The 9282-nt window shown below is 40.0% G+C and overlaps 1 protein-coding gene across 1 annotated transcript in view; it reads right to left on the bottom strand.

The window, feature by feature from the left end:
* Nucleotides 1-7837: 7837 nt before the first annotated feature.
* Nucleotides 7838-9282, bottom strand: part of arhgap39 (Rho GTPase activating protein 39) — a 51365-nt gene continuing 49920 nt past the window's right edge. The window contains 1 exon segment of the mRNA XM_042746377.1: nt 7838-9282. This exon segment is cut by the window's right edge and continues 907 nt beyond it. The gene's annotated coding sequence lies outside the window, so the exon portion shown is untranslated.

Genomic DNA, 9282 nt, shown 5'->3' with positions numbered 1-9282 from the left:
ATAATCATTTCAATTATTGTTAATTTCTATTGTTAATAGTAAATGAAAATATTAAACAACACAATAAATAATACTATTGTAAGTTTTCACTGTATAAAATAAGAAAAAAATGAATAATAATTATAATAACAAATAATACTGTTGTAATTTTTACTGTAAAAGGAACATTTTTAAGAAAAAATAAATAAATAAAATAAAGGCTTTTCATATACTCTTTTCACTAGCTCCATTCCCATAGACACCTTTTGTTTGATCTAATTCTGCATAATATGCATTGTATTTTAAGCGTTTGTCACATGTTGTGCATGTAAAAGAAGGAAATAAAGAGTATATGTATCCATGTCTCCCAGTACAGTTAGGGTGATATTAAATGACTTAACCAGAGATATCAGATTTTGATCAGATCTAAGTCATTCATCCCACACTATATCAACAAGCTCGTCATGTAGGCCACACTTCTTGTATTTCGTGTGTCACTGTGGTCTCAAAGCTTACCACTCGCACACACGCACTCATCATTACCCTGCGGACTGAGAAATGGAGAAATAAATTAATGTAGAAATTAATAAATAAAGAATCAAATACGAAAATAAATACATAAATGTAAAAATAAATAAAAGTGGAAACACATAAATGTGTAAATAAATAAAAAAAATAAACGTAGAAAAAATTAAAATAAAATACATAAGGAAATAAAAGTATATATATATATATATATATATATATATATATATATATATATATATATATATATATATATATAGATAGATAGATAGATAGATAGATATATCATGCTGTCATTAGTTTAAATGCAAACTGGATAGGAATCTGTCAAGGGAACATAGATTTAAATATTGCATGTATCATCTCTGCTGATAACATTAAACATTAAAAGTATACGCTGTTTTAAAAATAGTTATTATTTTTAGGCTTTTGTAGATTGTGATTCTGATTCACAGCGTAGCAGCAGAAATAGTACATGATTAAATGAATCAATCTGAAGATTTTAAACACCCAGCAAACCAAACATTCTTTTTACATTCAAATAATAATAATAATAAAACTTCCATCACTATGAAATTGTTTGTAGGCTACTTGTGTTGTTTAAAGAATGATATATGTGGAAGATGCAAAATAAAAATGCAATGCAAAGTTTCTCTAGCGCTATTTGGTATTTTGCATAAAATACTACATTTCACAATGCTTAACCTATTGTAATGTTTTTATTATTATTTAGTGTGTATATTAATTTTGAAACTTGGGAGGGGCCTGATTTAATAATCTTTTACATTACTGAATATTAATATGCAGTATAGTTTTAATATTTAATAGCAATATATGACTAAGATTTTATCTAAATTAGTTTTGTACTCATAAGTGAGAGCTTAAAGAGCTTAAAGTAATAATAGCCATTGTGTCGGTTTGCACATGAATGTGTGTGAAAAGATCACAGCAGACAATGAATCTTTTGAACTGTTTAATAAACAATGTTCAGCTCCACCGTAACGTCCAGAGTAACCTTTGACCTCAGAACAAAAGGAGGGAGAGGGGGTTTATTAATATGTTCCCTTTCATAGGTCACTTCGATGTTGCGGTGACATCACCATATGGGAACACCTTTCGGTGTGACGAATGTCTGAAGCCCTATACCATCCCGCCAAATTTATTGGCCAAATAGCGCTTGGCACCGCCTTACACATGCGTACGCATAGTATACCTGAGTGCCGCGCGGTATTTCGCTCAGATTTCATTTCCTTCAGGAAAGCGAATCATCTGTGCCCTAAGGAAACCATCTCGCGTTCTCAGCGTTTTTTTCTTCGAGCAGTGTTAACTCCTCTTCGCGGACGCGATGAGTCAACGTAAGGTAAGAGCCGTATAACGGGTTTATCACGGGGAGGCACACATGAGAGGTTTGTTAGCAGCCTCTCTACATGTTCTCTCTGTGATAGCCTGCGGCTACAGTTCTGCGCTCGGAAGTGTATTTTCCCTAGGTCACCCCGCGTCTAACCCCCGCCGTTACGCTTCTGCGGTCGCCGAGGCGCCGCACGAGGCGGTGGTTTGGGGCGATGTGTGCGGCTTGGACTATGAGGACAGTGATGCGCTGGAGTTTTTTCACTTCGCTCGCTCTCCTCCACTCAACTGTGTTAAATCAGCAGATTTGCTTTTACAAACTATGTTTGTCCACCACGGCTTCGGACTCAGAGTATGCTCTGGCCGGCATATGCGGTTCTCTCCCTCTGAGCGGACAGGAGAAACGCACCTCCCCTTTCTCAGTGAGGTGTTGAATGTGGTAACCCGCGTGCTGGATAAACTATCCCTACCTAGCCCCGTGAGCCGCTACCCTTCTTCACGGACCTCCACCAAGAGGTTTCGAGGTCCTGGAAGCAGCCTTAATCAGTGCGCGTCATGAACGCCGTGGGTTTCGCCACCATTGCTGACATGGCGGACCGCGGTTATACAGCGATGCCGCCGGTGGACGAACTCTCTAGCCGAATGTATCGCGCCAAACTTGGCCGCGGCCTAAAGTCTCGCCCCCTCTCGAAGGCGTGTCGAGTTGTGTCGCGTCTAATTTCGGCAAATTTACTTCACTTGATGGCAGTTCTTAACGAGAAAGATATCACCGGAGGCTGTGAAAAAGCTGCGAGGGCAACAGATTTGGCGCTAAGTGCTACCAAACATACTGCCCGAGCAGAGAACCGTTCTATGATGGGGATGTTAACGGTCGAGCACCACCTTGGCTAGTCTTGCCGACATTACAGAAAACCTGAGTTGGACAGCAAAAGCCTCTCGTCCTCAATCCCCCTACAGCAATTCCTGATACTTCTGCTGTTCGTCAGGGACTGTGCCCTCCACTAGAGAGCGCTGTTGGACTGCTAATGCACATCCAACCCTCTCACTGCAGTCCCCACACTCTAATATTGACCGTCTCGCAGCAAAAGGCGCCTCGAACATCATTGGATCGAGCTATCACTTTGAGCGCCCCCTCAGACACTCTGCACAATCCAGCCTTCAGAGTTTGAGGGACGGCACAAGAGGCTGACAAAGACGGCCCGTTTATGACGGCTCACACAGCTGCCGCGTTCTCGCTAGCAGTGGGGCCCGATGCTTATCTTGTTGGATTAAATCCTGCCGTGGATACGCTTCAGGATTATACACAACGAAACGCAGTGACTTTGACGCATGCGCTTCCCTTCCTGTTCGTCAGGGACTGTGCCCTCCACCGGAGAGCGCTGTTGGACCGCTAATGCACATCCAACCCTCTCACTGCAGTCCCCACGCTCTAGCATTGACTGTCTTGCAGCAAAAGGCGCCACGAGCATCATTGGATCGAGCTATCACTTGAGCGCCCCCTCAGACACTCTGCACAATCCAGCCTTCAGAGTTTGAGGAATGGCACAAAAGGCTGACTAAGATGGCCCATTTATGACGGCCCACACAGCAGCCGTGATCTCGCTAGCGGCGTGGCCCGATGTTTATTTTGTTGGATTAAATCCTGCCGTGGATACGCTTCAGGATTAGGCACAACGAAACGTAGTGACTTTGACACATGCGCTTTCCTTGCTTACGGACGCTGTGAGCTTTCCGTGCTTGGACATTAATGCATGTGGGAACGCTGCAACCGCAGGCAGAGGCTTGGAAACCATTACGTTTTCTGGGCCGCAGGGGAGCGCTTGCCCGGCATTTTCACTATGGGTGTTACGCACAATTTGTCACGGATACACCATTCAGTTCAGAAAGGCCCACCTCTTTGCCGTGGAAATCTTCCCATGGTTGTTAAACCAAAGGAAATCAAGGTGCTGCGGCAGGAGATGTCATCTCTGCTGGGAATAGGGGCTATAGAAGTACACCCCTCTCAGATGGAGTCAGGTTTTTACAGCCGCTATTTTGTAAAAAAAAAAAAAGTGTGAATCTTGCACTCAGGACGAGCAAAATCAAGATGTAAACGGTAAAGTCTATTCTGTCTCAGATTCAACCAAACAGTTGGCTTGTCACGATCGATCTGAAGGATGCATATTTTCATATTCAGATCATCAAGAGACACAGGAAGTTCCTCAGATTTGCTTTAGAGGGCAAAGCGTATCAATACTGTGTTCTTCCCTTCGGCTTAGCCTTGGCTCATCGAGCATTTTCGAAATGCATGGACGCAGTTCTGGCCCCGTTGCGGCTCCAGGGTGTTCGCGTATTGAATGACCTGGACGATTGGCTGGTGTTAGCACAATCGCAGACTCAAGCACACTCCCATCGGGATCTTGTGCTGAATCATCTAAACAGCCTGGGCTTACGCACAAATTTCCAGAAGAGCGTTTTAATTCCCTCTCAGCGGATAACCTTCTGGAATAGACTTGGACTCTCGCGCGATGACAACAAGACTATCTCTCCCGCGAGTTCAGTCTCTCACGTCATGCCTGCGCCATTTCATAGCAGGTCGCGCAGTGACGGTGAGTTTGTGCCTCAGACTTTTTGGTCTAATGGCAGCGGCATCCCCTGTAATCCGTCTGGGCTTGCTTCACATGCGCCCATTTTCAGTGGTGGACGAAAAGCCAAAACATTTCACCCCGTTGTTTTCCGTTGTTTTCCGCCAGATCTATGGAAGCTGTTGGCGTGGCCTCTGAGCGGAGTGAGTTAATATGTCCCGGTCTTGGAACCACCAAGACTATAATGAATTCTAGGACAGCTTCTACTAGACGCTTTATGCTTACAAATGGAAACTGTTTACTGCCTGATGTGGAATTCATAATTTAGATCCAGTTTACTGCCCTGTGGCTTCAGTACTGGAGTTTCTTCAAGACCGTTTTTCTGATGAAGTAACACCAGCCACTCTTTAAGTTTACATGGCAGCCATTTCAGCTAACCATGTATATATAGATGGTATTTCAGTAGGCCATCATCCGCTGGTCTCTCGCTTACAGGGTTAACGATGGCTAGGGCCTTTCCCGCCCTGCATGAGTTCCTTCATGGAATTTATTCATTGTGTTGCAAGGTCTATCAGAACATCTGTTCGAGCCCTTGGAAATTGTAAAAAAAAAAAAAAAATCCTACTTTAAAGACAGTTCTTCTTGTGGCTTTATCCTCCCTCATGAGAGTTGGGGATTTGCAGGCTCTTCTGTTTCGCCCACTTGCATGGACTTTGCACCAGGGTTTGTGAAAGTACTGCTGCGACCGAGGCCTAATTATGTCCCTAAGGTCGCCTCAAACCCTTTTCACTTTCAGCAAGTGGTCTTGGAAGCTTTACCCCCTGCTGAGGCGGGGCTAGGAGATCTGAGTCTTTGCCCTGTCAGAGCGCTGAAGACTTATGTAGATCGAACAGCTCCATGGCTTGAGTCCGACCAGCTGTTTGTCTGTTTGGACACAAAAATAGAGGCCATGCTGTCACAAAGCAACGCATGTCCTATTGGTTGGTGGAGACTATATCTTTAGTCTATGAGGCGCGTGGACTCGCTTCGCCCTTAGGAATTAGAGTTCATTCCACGAGAGCAGTGGCTTCATCGCAAACTTTTCTCAGTGGATCTTCTATGTATGATATCTGTGCTGCGGCAGGATGGTCCTCACCGAGCACTTTTGTCAAGTTTTACAGTCTGGATGTGAGGATGGCTCCTGGCTCCCGGGTTCTCTCCGCTTGAGCAGATGCTTTCCTTGGATCCCAACTATCAGGTACGTCAGGCGTTATGGTATAGGGTTCCCATACGGTGACGTCACCGCAGCATCGAAGTGACCTATGAAAGGGAACATTTAGGTTACGTATGTAACGACGGTTCCCTGAATAGGGAACGAGATGCTGCGGTCACGGCCGTTCCGTACCTTGATAGCATTTTCTTCAGTTCAAATAGCGCGCGGCACTCAGGTATAGTGAAAGTGAAAGTGAAAGTGACGTGACATTCAGCCAAGTATGGTGACCCATACTCAGAATTAGTGCTCTGCATTTAACCCATCCGAAGTGCACACACACAGAGCAGTGAACACACACACACACTGTGAACACACACACCCGGAGCAGTGGGCAGCCATTTTATGCTGCGGCGCCCGGGGAGCAGTTGAGGGTTCGATGCCTTGCTCAAGGGCACCTAAGTCGTGGTATTGGCTTAGGTGCCCTTGAGCACCTAAGCCAATGGCTTAGGTGCCCTTAGGTGCCCTTGAGCACCTATGCGTATGCATGCGTAAGGCGGTGCCAAGCGCTATTTGGCCAATAAAATTGGCGGGATGGTATAGGGCTTCAGACATTCGACACACCGAAAGGTGTTCCCATACGGTGATGTCACCGCAGCATCTCGCTCCCTATTCAGGGAACCGTGGTTACATATGTAATGACTTCATAAATACATAAGACCATGAGCGTAAACCAATATCTTAAAATTGTCATTTTAGTGCATTTATAAATTTATATCATGACTATGTTCAACCCACAAAAAAATCTAATTAAATATGTTTAAAATAATATTTGGGCCATGCTGGGATTCGTGATTCCTTTCTGAATTTCTGAAATTTCTGAATTTTCAGAAATTCATTGTGCTTCATTAATCTATTTCAGAGTTTTCATCTATTTAAGTTGTGTGAGTTAGCCATGTTTGCATTTCTGTTGGACATCGCAATTAAAATTTTAATATTAAAAAAAAAAATAATAATAATTTTTATTTATTTTAATTTATTGTTAATTTCTATTGTTAATAGTAAATGAAAATATTAAACAACACAATAAATAATACTATTGTATGTTTTCACTGTATAAAATAAGAAAAATATAATAATAATAACAAATAATACTGTAATTTTTACTGTAAATTTTACTGTAAAAGGAACATTTTAAGAAAAAAAAATAATAATAAAGGCTTTTGCATCTGAACTCTTCATATACTCTTTTCACTAGCTCCATTCCCATAGACACCTTTTGTTTGATCTAATTCTGTATAATATGCATTGTATTTTAAGCGTTTGTCACATGTTGTGCATGTAAAAGAAGGAAATAAAGAGTATATGTATCCATGTCTCCCAGTACAGTTAGGTTGATATTAAATGACTTAACCAGTGATATCAGATTTTGATCAGATCTAAGTCATTCATCCCACACTATATCAACAAGCTCGTCATGTAGGCCACACTTGTATTTCGTGTGTCACTGTGGTCTCGAAGCTTACCCCTATATATCATGCTATCATTAGTTTAAATGCACACTGGATAGGAATCTGTCAAGGGAACGTATATTTAAATATTGCATGTATCATCTCTGTTGATAACATTAAACATTAAAAGTATACGCTGTTTTAAAAATAGTTATTATTTTTAGGCTTTTGTAGATTGTGATTCTGATTCACAGCGTAGCAGCAGAAATAGTACATGATTAAATGAATCTGATTTTAAATACCCAGCAAACATTCTTTTTACATTCAAATAATAATAATAATAAAACTTCCATCACTATGAAATTGTTTGTAGGCTACTTGTGTTGTTTAAACAATGATATATGTGGTAGATGCAAAATAAAAATGCAATGCAAAGTTTCTCTAGCGCTATTTGGTATTTTGCATAAAAACTACATTTCACAATGCTTAACCTATTGTTATGTTTTTATTATTATTTATTGCGTATATTTATTTTAAAAATTTAAAAATAAGGTTGGGTTGTCGTGGTTGGGTCTTCAATTCTTCAATGGAGAGGGGAGGGGCCTGATTTAATAATCTTTTACAGTACTGAATATTAATATGCAGTATAGTTTTGATATTTAATAGCAATATATGACAAAGATTTTTATCCAAATTAGTTTTGTACTCATAAGTGATCTGCTAAGAGCCATTGTGTTGGTTTGCACATGAATGTGTGTGAAAAGATCACAGCAGACAATGAATCTTTTGAACTGTTTAATAAACAATGTTCAGCTCCACCGTAACGTCCAGAGTAACCTTTGACCTCAGAACAAAAGGAGGGAGAGGGGATTTATTAACATGACTCCATAAATACAGTAATAAGACCATGAGCGTAAACCTGTGACGAGAACATCTCTGCATACAGCACAATCTCCCATAATCCTCTCTGTCGTGTGTGTGTGTGTGTGTGCTGGTCTCAGGACGCAGGTCACAGTGCTCTGCTCATGGATTTTCTTCCCTTTTTAACAGACATAGAATCATATTTCATATCATATCTGCGTTTATATTATTTTTTAATCTAAGTTTTTGCTAATGGATGAGTTTTTGAGATTCAAACCTAAACGCTCCTGCTGTGAAATACTGTAGTAACTATTTTGTTATCTTCTTTTCTTTCATTTTAGCTTTTATTTGTATTTTTACACATTGTTCTGTACAGATGAGGACGTGAACGTGTGGCCATGACAGATCAGGGTGTGCAGAGATGAGGAGAAGCCAAACATACAAACATCTTTGTCTGGCAAGAGCACATCCGGCTCATATTTCACCTCAAAATCCAAAAAAATAAAAATAAAAAATAAATAAATAAAGGGCCTTTTTATATATATCTTAAAATGGTCATTTTAAGGGCCATTTTTATTAATTTTTTTTATTTTTATGTGGCTTTTATGTTAAAATGGTCATTTTAACTGTCTTTTTTGAAATCACGATATGTTCAACCCACAAAATCCCCCAAAACTAACTATATTTAAACTATATAATAATATTTGGGCTATTATAGACATTTTAGGACCATATTTATTTGTTCTTTCTATCTTTTTTAGATATCATGAAAATATGCTCAACTCTCAGAATCCAAATAAACTATTCAAGACAATATTTGGGCCATTTATGGTAATTTTAGAGCCCATTTTATTTTTTTATTAATATCATGACGATATGTTCAACCCTTAAATTTCAATTAAAAATATTCAAAATAATATTTGCGCCATTAGGGTCATTTTAATGCTATTTTTATTTAATGTCAACATTATGTTCTACCCTCAAAATCCAATTAAAATGTTCAAAATAATATCTGGGCCATGGTCATTTTTTATATATATTCTTAAATCATGATATTATGTATTATATATAAATGGACCTTTATTTATTTTTCACAGAAATAGTTCTGAAACTCTCAAAATCACATTTTCTCTTTTTCATTTTTTTATTTTTTTTTGATTTTGTGGTGAAATATAACCCGGCCACTTCTTCATGAGATTCTCTCTTCTGTTTATCTCTCTTTCCATTATGGTCTGTCTCTCTTCTGTCTCGCTTATTTCTCATCTATATGCCTCCTGGAGGCAGAAATGGGCACCGAGTATCAATATTGTGTGTTTGGCAGTGTGATATAGATCATTACAAGCACCAAACCAAATCAGTGTGTGTG

Source organism: Cyprinus carpio, chromosome B20 (genome assembly GCF_018340385.1).
Source record: "Cyprinus carpio isolate SPL01 chromosome B20, ASM1834038v1, whole genome shotgun sequence".
Lineage (NCBI taxonomy): Eukaryota > Metazoa > Chordata > Actinopteri > Cypriniformes > Cyprinidae > Cyprinus > Cyprinus carpio.
Note: the sequence above shows the minus strand (reverse complement) of the source record. Positions and strands in the feature narration are given on the sequence as shown.